Source organism: Chiloscyllium plagiosum, unplaced genomic scaffold, assembly GCF_037043375.1.
Source record: "Chiloscyllium plagiosum isolate Xiang-an unplaced genomic scaffold, Cpla_swu_hap1 HiC_scaffold_23, whole genome shotgun sequence".
Lineage (NCBI taxonomy): Eukaryota > Metazoa > Chordata > Chondrichthyes > Orectolobiformes > Hemiscylliidae > Chiloscyllium > Chiloscyllium plagiosum.
Genome location: NW_028270161.1, coordinates 12,865,952 through 12,879,115, shown reverse-complemented (window position 1 = coordinate 12,879,115; position 13,164 = coordinate 12,865,952). Strand labels below are relative to the sequence as shown.

General features: G+C 40.9%; 1 protein-coding gene across 3 annotated transcripts in view; it reads right to left on the bottom strand.

The window, feature by feature from the left end:
- Window positions 1–13,164, bottom strand: part of net1 (neuroepithelial cell transforming 1) — a 167,625-nt gene that overhangs the window by 18,696 nt on the left and 135,765 nt on the right. The gene's annotated exons all lie outside the window — the stretch shown is intronic.

Here is a 13,164-nt window from a genome sequence, read left to right as displayed (position 1 = left end):
CACAAATAGATCGATGGGGAAGGATTTAACAGATCCCGCTCGCCTACATTTCAAAGTCAACATTTCGTTCAACATACTCGTATTTTCTAATTAAAAATGTAGCAATTAAAGCAAAGTTACACATCCTATTATTCTTGAACAGATCTACCACACCAGTCTTCGACCATTAGGTTGTAACATCACGGAAGAGGTCGACAAGCTTGGCTCAGCTAAATTTGGTGGAAAGGTTAACATCATCTTTTTTCAAGTGTAAATGTCTTCAACTTGAAGCTGTTATGCCCAACAATAGCATTCTAGTTAATAGGGAGTCGAGCTTTCAGCTCCAAATTCAGTCAGTGTTAAACCTTTGGGACAAACCCCATTTCCATCCTTAATACCTCAAAAATGAACTTTACAGACCTCTTCAACTCCTCAGATTTCAGCTGATGTAAAACTCCGTGTCTCTGGTCCCCAAGTACCAATCACCCAATTGCTGCCAGTGCCATAGTTAATAAATATCAAAATTGCTCTGAAGACCTCCTCGTGGGTCTGCTCCTGGGCCTGGCCAAACTGGCCACCAACAGGTCCAGGCAGCGGGCCGTGGAGGGGGTCGTTAGGGCCGACTGCCTGCCCCTCTTCTGCGGTTACATTAGAGCCCGGGTGTCCTTGGAGAAGGAGCACGCGGTGTCCACTAACACCCTGGAGTTGTTCAGGGAGAGGTGGGCGCCGCAGGGAGTGGAGTGCATCATTTCTCCCTCCAACTCTATTTTGATTTAGTCCCTACCCTCCCCTTCACTGTTTTTGATCACACAGCACTGCCCTTTGATGTGAAGGGCAGTGTTTGTCACTGGCCACCCGGGTGTTTTCCTATCTTCCTGGTGGTGGAAATTGAATAAAGATTCGTGCACTTTGTGTCTTTCACTGTGTCTCACACCTGCACACACACACCACGGGTGCTGGGGGAAAAAATAAGCACTACCGCACTTAGGTGGTAGTGTGGGGGTTAAATTTAAAAGAAAAAATAAAAAAAATAAAAATAAGAGTCGAAAAAAAATAAATAGGGGAAAAGAAAAAAAAATATCAAAATTGTTGTCCTCACTATATTACTGACTTGCAGGAAGGAAATGAATGTACCAAAGCCACATTTGCAGACAACACAAACTTTAAGAATTGGACTTTTTTTTATATCTTAGATTACTTACAGTGTGGAAACAGGCCCTTCAGCCCAACAGGTCCACACCAATCCTCTGAAGGACAACCCACCCAGACCAATTCCCCTACATGTAACACTACGGGCGATTTAGCACAGCCAATTCACCTCACCTGCACATTTTTGGACTGTGGGAGGAAACCTGAGCACCCAGAGCAAACCCACGCAGAGAATGTGCAAACTCCACACAGACAGTTGCCTGAGGCAGGAATTGAACCTGGGTCTCTGGTGCTGTGAGACAGTAGTGCTAACCACTATGCCACCATGCCACCCCTTTTGTCTTTAAATTCTGGTTTTGTATTTGTATTTTACAATGGCATTGTCAAATGGAAACTTTGTATACTTTACACTGTACTCAAGTATACAGTTCATGACAATAAAACCTAGATGAAAAGATAGATTGCGAGAATGATACAAAGAGTTTGCAGAGAGCTTACACCAATTAGAAATTAGTGGACAAAGTTAAAAATCACACAACACCAGGTTACAGTCCAACAGGTTTATTTGGAAGCACTAGCTTTCGATGCGCTTCCAAGCAAGTGCTTCCAAATAAACCTGTTGGACTATAACCTGGTGTTGTGTGATTTTTAACTTTGTCCACCCCAGTCCAACACTGGCACCTCCAAATCATGACTAGAAATTAGTGACAAGTCTTTTTCCACATTCAACTGTAGGACATGTTATAGTGCCTGCTATTAGACTTGCCCACGATGGTTTTCAAAACTTTGTTTGGCAAGTTCCCAAAATGTGAACTTTTGATGAGGGGAAATGGGGCATCTGGGACCTGACTGAGCAAAATAATTACATAATTTTTAATCTAATCAATATCAAGGACTGGAAAATAACTTGTGCAAGACTTAAGATTTAAATTAGGGTGAATTTAATGTTAAACAGGTCCAGAAAGAGAAGAGAGGAGCAAAGATTGCATTGAGGGAAATGAGACAGAAAAGGTAATTTAAAAATCTTCAACAATTAAAATGTGAGTTGAGATTCATGAGTTGGCATAGTTAATTTTCAGAGCCGGAAGACATTAACTGACCGTAATTAACACTTCTATTAAAAGAGTACTTAGATGGAAACCACAGGACAACATTTTATGGTGAATTTATCTTGCAACAGGTAAGGAAATGTAGTAAAAGGACATTCTTCAACGCAATTCACTGGCAAGACAGACAATGAGATACCATTTTTGTGAAGCAGTTGGTGGAGTAGCTAATCTCAGATGAGCAACCTGTGAATTTCCACATTTAACTGCATGCTTCCATCTTGCTTGAAGTTGTGGTCAAATTTGTGCAGTTAGCTATGTGTTATTTTTGATAACAACTTATGTGCCAACATGTTTCAATATTACATGAAAGAGAATCCCGAGTGAGACACAGAAACAGAAGGCTGAAAGGTGACCTTATAGAGGTTTATAAAATCATGAGGGGCACGGATAAGGTAAATAGATAAGGTCTTTTCCCTGAGGTGGGGGAGTCCAGAGCTAAAGGGCAGAGGTTTAAGGTGAGAGTGGAAAGATTTAAAAGGGACCTAAGGGGCAACTTTTTCCTGCATAGGGCGGTGCATCTATGGAATGAGCTGCCAGAGGAAGTGGTGGAGGCTAGGACAATTACAACATTTAAAAGGCATCTGGATGGATATATGAATAGGAAGGGTTTTGAGGTACATGGGCGAAGTGCAGGCAGTTGGGACTAGATTAATTTAGGATATCTAGTCGGTATGGATGAGTTGGATCGTTGGGTTGTTTTTGTACAGTACATCTCTACAAAAATCGTGAGATCAGGTCAGTGAAGGAAAAATTACAAAGGTAACAGAATAAAGTGATATCTGGAACTTAAAACCAGATTTGCAACGTATTTCAAATCAGAACTCTATCTCACACCAAAACACACCACAAACCTGGAGTGCAGGTTCATAGTTCCTTGAAAGTAGATAGGATAATGAAGAAGGCATTTGATATGCTTTTCTTTATTGGTCAGAGCATTGAGCATAGGAGTTGGGAGGTCATGATGTAGCTGTACAGGGCATTGGCTAGACCACTTTCGGAATACTGCGTGGAATTCTGGTCTCTTTCCTATCGGAAGGATATTGTGAAACTTAAAAGGATTCTGAAAAGATTTACAAGGATGTTGCCAGGGTTGAAGGATTTGAGCTATAGGGAGAGGCTGAACAGGCTGGGGCTGTTTTCCCTGAAGCGTCCGAGGCTGAGGGGTATCTTATAGAGGTTTATAAAATCATGAGGGGCATGTTTAGGATAAATAAACACGGTCTTTTCCCTGGGTTGGAGGAGTCCAGAACTAAAGGGCATAGGTTTAGGGCGAGAGAGGAAAGATATAAAAGAGAACTAAGGAGCAGTTTTTTCACACAGAGGGTGGTGCATGTATGGAATGAGCTGTCAGGAGAAGTGGTGGAGGCTGGTACAATTACAACATTTAAAAGACATGTGGATGGGTATATGAATGGGAAGCACTTAGAGGGATATGGGCCAAGCGCTGGCAAATGAGACTAGATTAGGTTAGGATATGTGGTCGGCATGGACGAGTTGGACTGAAGGGAATATTTCCATGCTGTACATCTTTATGACTCTAAATCTAAGCTTTTCACTTGAACTTGTTACTTGCTTGAGTCAAAATCTCTTTAAAAATCTCCATTCACTGCACATCACATCAGCAAAAAGTAGATGAAGCTTCATAATGCAACTCAACTCAAAACAGAAGAAGAGAAAGGGGAATTAATATTGGGTATTGCTGAAACAAGCCAAGGCCTTGAATACGATTTTGAGTCAGTCTTCACAGTGGAAGACATGTCTAATATGCCAAAGAATGATGTGAAAGAAATGATGGGAGGTGAGAACCTAAATTCAATTGTTATCCCTAAAGGGGTAGTATTGAGCAAACCTGAGGGTCTAAAGGCAGATAAGTCCCCTGGTCCTGATGGAATGCATCCCAGGGTGCTTAAAGAAATAGCGGAAGTTATTGTAGATGCATTAGTGGGCATTAACCAAAATTCACTAGACTCCGGACAGTTACGGCAGACTGAGTCATAGAGGTGTACAGCATGGAAACAGACCCTTCGGTCCAACCCGTCCATGCCGACCAGATATCCCAACCCAATCTAGTCCCACCATATCCCTCCAAACCCTTCCTATTCATATATCCATCCAAATGCCTTTTAAATGTTGCAATTGTATCTGCCTCCACCACATCATCTGGCAGCTCATTCCATACACGTACCACTCTGCGTGAAAACGTTTCCCCTTAGGTCTCTTTTATATCTTTCCCCTCTCACCCTAAATCTATGCCCTCTAGTTCTGGACTCCCTGACCCCAGGGAAAAGACTTTGTCTATTTATCCTATCCATGCCCCTCATAATTTTGTAACCCTCTATAAGGTCACCCCTCAGCCTCTGACGCTCCAGGGAAAACAGCCCCAGCCTGTTCAGCCTCTCCCTGTAGCTCAGATCCTCCAACCCTGGCAACATCCTTGTAAATCTTTTCTGAACCTTTTCAAGTTTCATTGGAAGACAGCAGATGTCATGCCACTGTTTAAAAAAGGGTGTAGGTAAAAGGCAGGTAGCTATAGGCCAGGTCGCTTCATATCTGTAGTCGGGAAAACGTTGCAGGCTATTATTAAACAAGAAATAGCAAGACATCTGGATGGAAAGGGTTCCATCAGGGAGACGCCGCACGATTCAGGAAGGGAAGGTCATGTTTGACAAATTTACTGGAGTTCTTTGAGGATGTAACAAGCATGGTAGATGGAGGGGAACAGGTGGATGTTGTATACTTGGATTTCCAGGAGGCATTTGATAAGGTGCCGCATAAAAGACTCATCCATAAAAAAAGAATGCATGGAGGTGCAGGAAATGTACTGACATGGATAGAGCTCTGGTTAACCAATAGAAAGCAGAGAGTTGGGATAAATGGGTGTTCCTCTGGTTGGAGATCAGTGGTAAGCAAGGTGCTGCAGGGGTCAGTGTTGGGCCCATAACTGTTCATGATATATATAAATGATTTGGAAGAGGAGGCAGAGTGTAAGGTGTCCAAGTTTGCTAATGACACTAAATTGAGTGGAAAGGCAAATGAATAGAGGATGTGGAGGGTCTGCAGAGACATTTAGATAGGTTAAGTAAGTGGGCAAGGGTCTGGCAGATGGAGTACAATGTTAGTAAATGTGAGGTTATCCACTTTGGAAGTAAAAATAGTAGGTCAGAGTATTATTTAAATGGTGGAAGATTGCAGCATGCTGTTGTGCAGAGGGATTTAGGAGTGCTTGTACATTAATTGCTAAACATTGATTTCCAGGTGCAACAGGTAATCAGGAAGGCAAAAGGGATATTAGCTTTCATTGCTAGAGGGATTGAATTGAAGAACAGACAGGTTCTGCTGCATTTGTACAAGGTGTTAGTGAGGCTACACCTTGAGTGTTGTATGCAGTTTTGGTCTCCTTACTTGAGAAAGAATATTATGGCTTTGGAGGCAGTGCAGAGGAGGTTCACAAGGTTGATTCCGGAGATGAGGGGGTTACCCTCTGAGGAGAAGTTGAGCTGCCTGGGACTGTACTCGCGAGAATTTAGAAGAATGAGCGGGATCTTTTAGAAACGTATAAAATTATGAAAGGGATAGACAAGATAGAGGCAGGCAAGTTGTTTCCTAGTGGTGGGTGAGACTAGGACTAGGGGACATGCCTGAGGACGAGGGGGAGTAGATTTAGGATAGAGATGAGGAAGAACTGATTTCCCCAGTGAATCTATGGAATTCTCTGCCCAAGAAAACAGCAGAGGCAGCTTCATTAAATATATTCAAGACACAGTTGGCTGGGTTTTTGTATGATAGGGGAATTAAGGGTTATGGGGATAATGCAGGTAGGAGGAGCTGAGGGACGATGGATAGATCAGCCATGATCTTAATGAATGGTGGAGCAGGCTTGATGGGCCAAATGGCCTACTCCTGCTTCTATTACTATGAAACGTGTTTAAGAAACACAAATTGTTCCTGTCTTTTGCAACCAAAAGCTTAAGTATAGGCTTAAATTATTGTTGGTTTGCTAATCTTATAACTGTTGGCAAATCAATTAGCAAATCATCATAGCTTCACCGTACTGCTTTGTAAAATGTCATACTATTGATATACTGGCATAGCAAGCTTGCCTTTGGAGAAAGAACTGCAAAATAAATAAAACGGAACTAATACTACCACATCAAAAGCATCATGGCTCAACTTACAACAAGGTTTGGAACCTGAATCCAAAGGCAAACAACCAACATTCGGTGCTTCCATATCCTTAATATCTTTTCTTCTAATATGTCAGGAAGCTAATCCAAATAGGGAAATATTGCAAAATAACTTTACATCAACTGTATATGAGCAAAAAAATTATTTCCTCCAAATGATTGTTAAAAAATTATGTTTACAATTTCAGAACAATTAAGTTTCATACGAACATTAAATTTGTGATTATTAAATCTCTGTACAGCATAAATTAGGAAATTTGGCAGCAAGGAACTGGACTGTATTACAGAATTGCTTCCAGTTGCAGAAATTCAGAAGTATGCATCAGCTTTGCGTAGTGCTGATTCTGTCATACGTATAACGAACTGCAATTTTGGCAAGAATAGGAGAAAGCTTTGAATACTAAGGATACCAAGAAAGATGATGGAAGTTAACCTTTGTTTCTGGACGCTGGTGTGCTTGTGATTTTTCAGACATGTAGGTTCATGTAAATGATTTTCTTTCCAGGGCTCAGAATGGGAACAAAGCAAGAATTAAACTAACTTTCATCCCCGGTCCATACCATGGACTGAGTGTTTCAATAATTAGCAACATTGTGTCACAATTCTGCATTAACAGGGAGTGTTGCAGGTCTTACCTTGCATTATGTTTATTATCTATAGTAAACAGCTTCTGCAGCGCCAAATGGAGAATAGGAGCAGACTTCATGTGGCAGCCAGATCATAAGGACCATCCATTTAGTTTTACAAACAAACACATAAAAGTCCATCGAGTTTTGAAGTCAATTTTTTCAACTGGAACAATCTTTTATGTGTCAAGAAAATGAAATTTCCTGGGTGAAAAATCACAAACTTGCTGTAAAGTTTGTGAAGTAAATAATATTTTTTAAAGAATTTGTAAATACGGGAAAACCTGACAGAACTTTAAGATTAGTACTGAGTCAGGATCAGAGAGGCAAAACAAAATAATAGGATTCACAATAATTGTTCCACAAAGATGGAGAAATAAAACTACTTTTAAACATTCTTTAATGTACCTTAAATAATCAGATTACGTTACTTCAGAACAACAAAATAATTCCCTTACACTGCCTTTTGTGAATCAAGTTCTAGTACCTCACTGCCAGATATAAAATCATGACTGGGACTTAATTTGATTAGTCACAATGCATGGCTTTCACAGATTGAAGTCATATTACGTTTTAAATAAAGTATATTTCATGATGATGACTACCTAGCACCTGGTTTAATCAGAGTTGCATTTAAATTTTATTTCTGAAAATTGTAATTTATTGTTTCTATCTTCTGTTTGTTATTTTTGCTGGACTAAAATGCCATTTTATTTCATGATTAGGTTAGATGTTGCTACAAATGTAACTTAATTATAGGCATTAGATATTTATTCTACTGACTGGTACAAAGGAATGTAATCGATTTAATACAATTTCATGTAGAACCTTGGATGGTTCCAGCATTTTCCAGAATTCTGTAGACTCTGGAAGAGTTCCAATTGATTGGAGGGTAGCTGATGTAACCCCACTCTTTAAAAAAAGAGGGGAAGAGAAAACGGGGAATTATATGCTGGTTAGCCAGACATCAGTGGTGTGGTGGGGAAAATACTGGAGTCAATTATTAAGGATGTAATAACTGAATGTTTGCAAAGCAATGACAGAATTGGCCCTCGTCAGCATGGATTCACTAAAGGGAAATCATACTTGACAAGTCTTCTGGAATTTTTTGAGGCTGTGAACAGTTGAGTGGACAAGGGTGAATCAGTAGATGTTGTGTATCTGGACTTTCAAAGGCTTTTGACAAGGTTCCACACAAGAGATTGGAAAGGAAAATTAAAGCTCATGGTATTGGATGAAATGTATTGATGTGTATAGAGAACAGGTTGGCAGAGAGGAAGCAGAATTGGAATAAACGGGTCCTTTACAGAGTGGCAGGCAGTGACCTGTGGGATGCTGCAGGGCTCAGTGCTAGTACCTCAGCTGTTCACAATATACGTTAATGATTTGGACAAAGGAATTGAATACAATATCTCCAAATTTATAGGTGACACTAAGCTGGGTGGCAGTGTGTGCTGTGAGGAGGATACCAAGAGACTGCAGGATGACCCGGAGAGACTGGTTGAGTGGGCAATACTTGCCATATAATGGTCGCAAAAACAGGAGGGCAGATTATTATCTGAATGATGGCAGTTTAGAAAAAGGTGAGGTGGAACGAGACCTGGATGTCATAGTAGAGCAGTTGCTGACGTTTGGCATGCAGGTGCAACAGATGGTGAGGAAAGCTAATGGCATGCTGGCCTTCATAATAAGAGGATTTAAGTATTGGATTAAGAATGTCTTGCTGCAGTTATACAGGGCCTTGGTGAGGCCACACTTTGAGTATTATGCGCAGCTTTGGTCTCCTAATCTGAGGAAGGACATTCCTACTACTGAGGAAGTCCAGCTAAGGTTCACCAGACTGATTCCTGGGATGACAGGACTAGATTGATTGGGCTTGTACTCGCTGGAATTTATAAAAATGAGGGGGGATCTCACAGAAACATGTAAAATCCTGATGGGACTGGACAGGCTAGATGTGGGAAGAATGTTCCCAATGTCCACAACTAGGGGTCATAGTCTAAGAATAAGTGGTAAACCATTAAGGACTGAGATGAGGAAGAATTTCTTCACTCAGAGCTGTGAACCTATGGAATTCTCTCCCACAGGAACTTGTTGGGACCAATTCATTAGATATATTCAAGAGGGAGCTGGATTTGGTCTTTGCGATTAAAGAGGTCAAGGGGTATGGAGAGAAAGCAGAAATAGGGTACTGAGACTGCATGATCAGCTATGACCATATTGAATGGTGATAAAAACTCTAAGGGCAGATTGTCCTACTCCTGCACCTTTTTTCTATGTTTCAAGAATAGGTAAAGGTAAAGTCACCATTGTCCCAGAGGACCAGTCTCTCATGAGAGACAGATAACTGGTGATTGAGAAGATGGGATCATCATGATGACTCAGTTGGTATCGGAATCGAACTCGCGCTGTTGGCATTAATCTGCGTCGCAAACCAGCCAACTGATGTCCTTCCCAAGAATAACGAGGTACAAGTTTAAAGATATATGAATTATAAAACTAAGGATTTAGCTTTACTATTCATGTACTGCCATCTCATAATGGAGACATAGCAATATCATCAAAGTAATATTTTAGTTGAGTGTTTCAAACAGGTCAAATGACAAGGGCAAATAGGTGGTTAGCAAAAACAGAACTTGATGGAGAAACTCAGCTGGTCTGGCCGCATCTGTGGGAAGAAAATAGTATTAACGTTTTGAATCCTGTGTTGTAGTGCATGCAATGTATTAAGAAATCTTTGTTCTTTATTCACAGATCAATTGTATCTGATGAAGGGTTTATACTTGAAATGTCAACTCTCCTGCTCCTCAGATGAAGCCTGACTTGCTGTGCTTTTCCAGGGCCACACTTTTTGACTCTGATCTCCAGCATCTGCAGTCCTCACTTTGTCCTCCACATTGTATCTGTTGCTATATGCTAGAAAACAATAAGTTGATTAGGGATAGTCAACACAGTTTTGTGAAGGCTAAGTCATGCCTCACAAACCTTGTTGAGTTCTTTGAGAAGGTGACCAAACAGGTAGATGAGGGTAAAGCGGTTGATGTGGTGTATATGGATTTCAGTAAGGCATTTAATAAGGTTCCCCATGGTAGGCTATTGCACAAAATATAGAGGCACAGGATGAGAGTGATTTAGCAGTTTCAATCAAAAATTGGCTTGCTGAAAGAGGGTGGTGGTTGTTGGGAAATGTTCATCCTGGAGTTCAGTTACTAGTGGTGTACTGCAAGGATCTGTTTTGGCTCCACTGCTGTTTGTCATTTTTAAAAATTACCTGGAAGAGGGCACAGAAGAATAGGTTAGTAAATTAGTAGATGACACTAAGGTTGGTGCGGTTGTGGACAGTGCTGAAGTATACTGCAGGTTACAGAAGGATATAGATAAGCTGCAGAGCTGGGCTGAGAGGTGGCGTGGAGTTCAATGTGGAAAAGTGTGAAGTGATTCACTTTGGAAAGAACAACAGGAGTAAAGAGTACTGGACTAATGGTAAGAATCTTGGCAATGTAGATGAGCAGAGAGATCTTGTTGTCCATGTATATAGATCCCTGAAAGATGCCACCCAGGTTGATAGGGTTGATAAGAAAGTGTGTTACCTTTTATTGGTAAAAGGTTTGACTTTTGGAGCCACGAGGTCATGTTGCAGCTGTACCAAACTCTGGTGTGGCTGTACTTGGAGTACTGTGTATAGTTCTGGTCACTGCATTATAGGAAGGACGTGGAGGCTTTGGAAAGGGTTCAGAGGCAATTTACTAGGATGTTGCTTGGTATGGAGGGAAGGTCTTATGAGGAACGGCTGAGGGACTTGAGGCTGTTTTCATTTGAGAGAAGAAGGTTGAGAGATGATTTAATTGAGACATATCAGATAATCAGGTGGTTAGGTAGGGTGGACAGCTAGAGCCTTTTTTCTCAGATGGTGATGGCTAGCATGAAGGAACTTAGCTTTAAATTGAGGGTTGATAAGATATAGGACAGATGTCAGAGGTAGTTTCTTTACTCAGAAAGTCGTAGAGGCTTGGACTGTCCTTCCATTAATAGTAGTAGACTTGCCAAATTTAAGGGCATGTAACTGGTCATTGGATAAACAATTGGATAAAAATGAAATAGTGTAGGATAGATAGGCTTCAGATTTGTTCCACAGGTTGGCACAGCACCGAGGGCTGAAGGGCTTGTACTGCGCTGTAAACTCCATGGAGTGAAAATCAACTAAGAGAAAGTGAGGACTGCAGATGCTGGAGATCAGATTTGAAAGTGTGGTGCTTGAAAAGCACAGCCGGTCAGGCAATATCCGAGAAGCAGGAGAATCAACATTTTGGGCATAAGGCCTTCATCACAAAGCCTTTCCTGATTAAGGACTTATGCCTGAAATGTTGATTCTCCTGCTCCTCGGACGCTGCCTGACCTGCTGTGCTTTTCCAGCACCACAGTCTCAACTCTGTAGTGAAAATCATCCTCGCACAACCTATCTGGCCTCAAGGTAAACTATGGAATTTGGAGTGGTCTCATTTTTTTGCATCAGCTTTTCTCTCCTCACTTCAAGATATGCAATCTTCTTTGGAATCCAGATTCAGATATAAAAAAACAAAAAAAAGGCCATTTGGCCTAACTAGTCCATGTTCTGTTTAAGGTCAACTCAAGCTCATTCCATCCTTTCTCATCTAAATGGAAAATTGTAACCTTCATGATTTTCTCCCTCATGTTTATCTTGGACATTATTAATACTGAGTTTTTGATGTTATACAATCATCAGATGCATTGGCAGCATCGGAAAGTTTCCCTGGTGCCATCCTGCTTTCAAGACAAGGCCTCAGACATCAATGACAGACTACCAAATTGTTTATTTGTTTGAGATGAGCTAACTCAGCAAAAGGCTCCCAATTTCAATGTTCAGTTAACTTAGTGGTGACATTCCAACCTAGTTAGAAACTATCAATCAAAACTCACTCCAGACCTTGAAAGACATAACGTTGATAGATGTTTCCATGCGATACTGAAAGCACCAACAATGCTAGCTGCATTGACTTTCAAATGAGAAATTAAAACTACTCCTGCCCATGCAAATGGATGTAAAAAGCTCATTCCATTATTCAAAAGGGGGAGAAATGGAGTTCCCCTGCTATGTCAGCAAACATCAACAATTGAAATAAATTATATGGTTACATATCTCATTGACTGGCAAAATGTGTCAATAGCAAAACAGAAACTCATTTCAAAAGAACATAATGAGCTATGAAATATTTTTCAGATATTCTGAGAATGTGAATACTAGCACATGGAATCCCTATCGTGCCCATCAAGTCTACACTGACCATCCAAAGAGTATCCCATCCAAAAGCTCTCTCACCCTATAACCCCACATGGAAGGTTTACCATAACATATTATACTACCTAATCTGCACATTCCTGAAGACCATGGGGGGGAGGGAGGCACAATTTTTAGCATCACCAATCCACCTAACTTGCACATCTTTGGACTGTTGGAGGAAACTGGAGCACCCAGAGAAAGATCACACAAAGTATATGCAAATTCCAAACAGACAGTCGCCCAAGGCTGGAATCAAACCTGGGTCCTTGGCACTGTGAGGCAACAATGCGAATCACTGTACCACCCATATTAAGGTCAGCATTTTCTTCAAAGATTTAAGAATTTTTTCTGTTAGTTTCAGACATATTTGAATCAAAAACATCCCAGAAGGGTTTTACACAGCCTGTGGTAACTCTAATGTAAACCTACTGGATTCATTGTTTGGAAAGACTCCCCAACCTCTCCCAAGGATTTCCAGCAATTAGACTTTGTGAATTAAGCAAGTCTACATTGAACATGCATACTTACCACCTGCACCAGACTCACCAGTGGCAGAGAGGCGGTGGAGGTCTCCCTTGAGGCTCGGTACTGGCATGGACTGGGTGGGAAAACTGATATTCTGAGCTTTTTACTTCTTGATTTTTCTAATTTATTCCTAAGACATATAATGCTGGACTATTTATTTCTCTAGTTTTCTTCCCCTTTGTTTCCTAAGAATTTGATCTAGATATCTGAACCTCGATACCTTTGTAACTAAGGTGGCGCTATAATGAGGCAACTGCAAACTTTTCACTGCACATATTTGAGTACGTATAGTC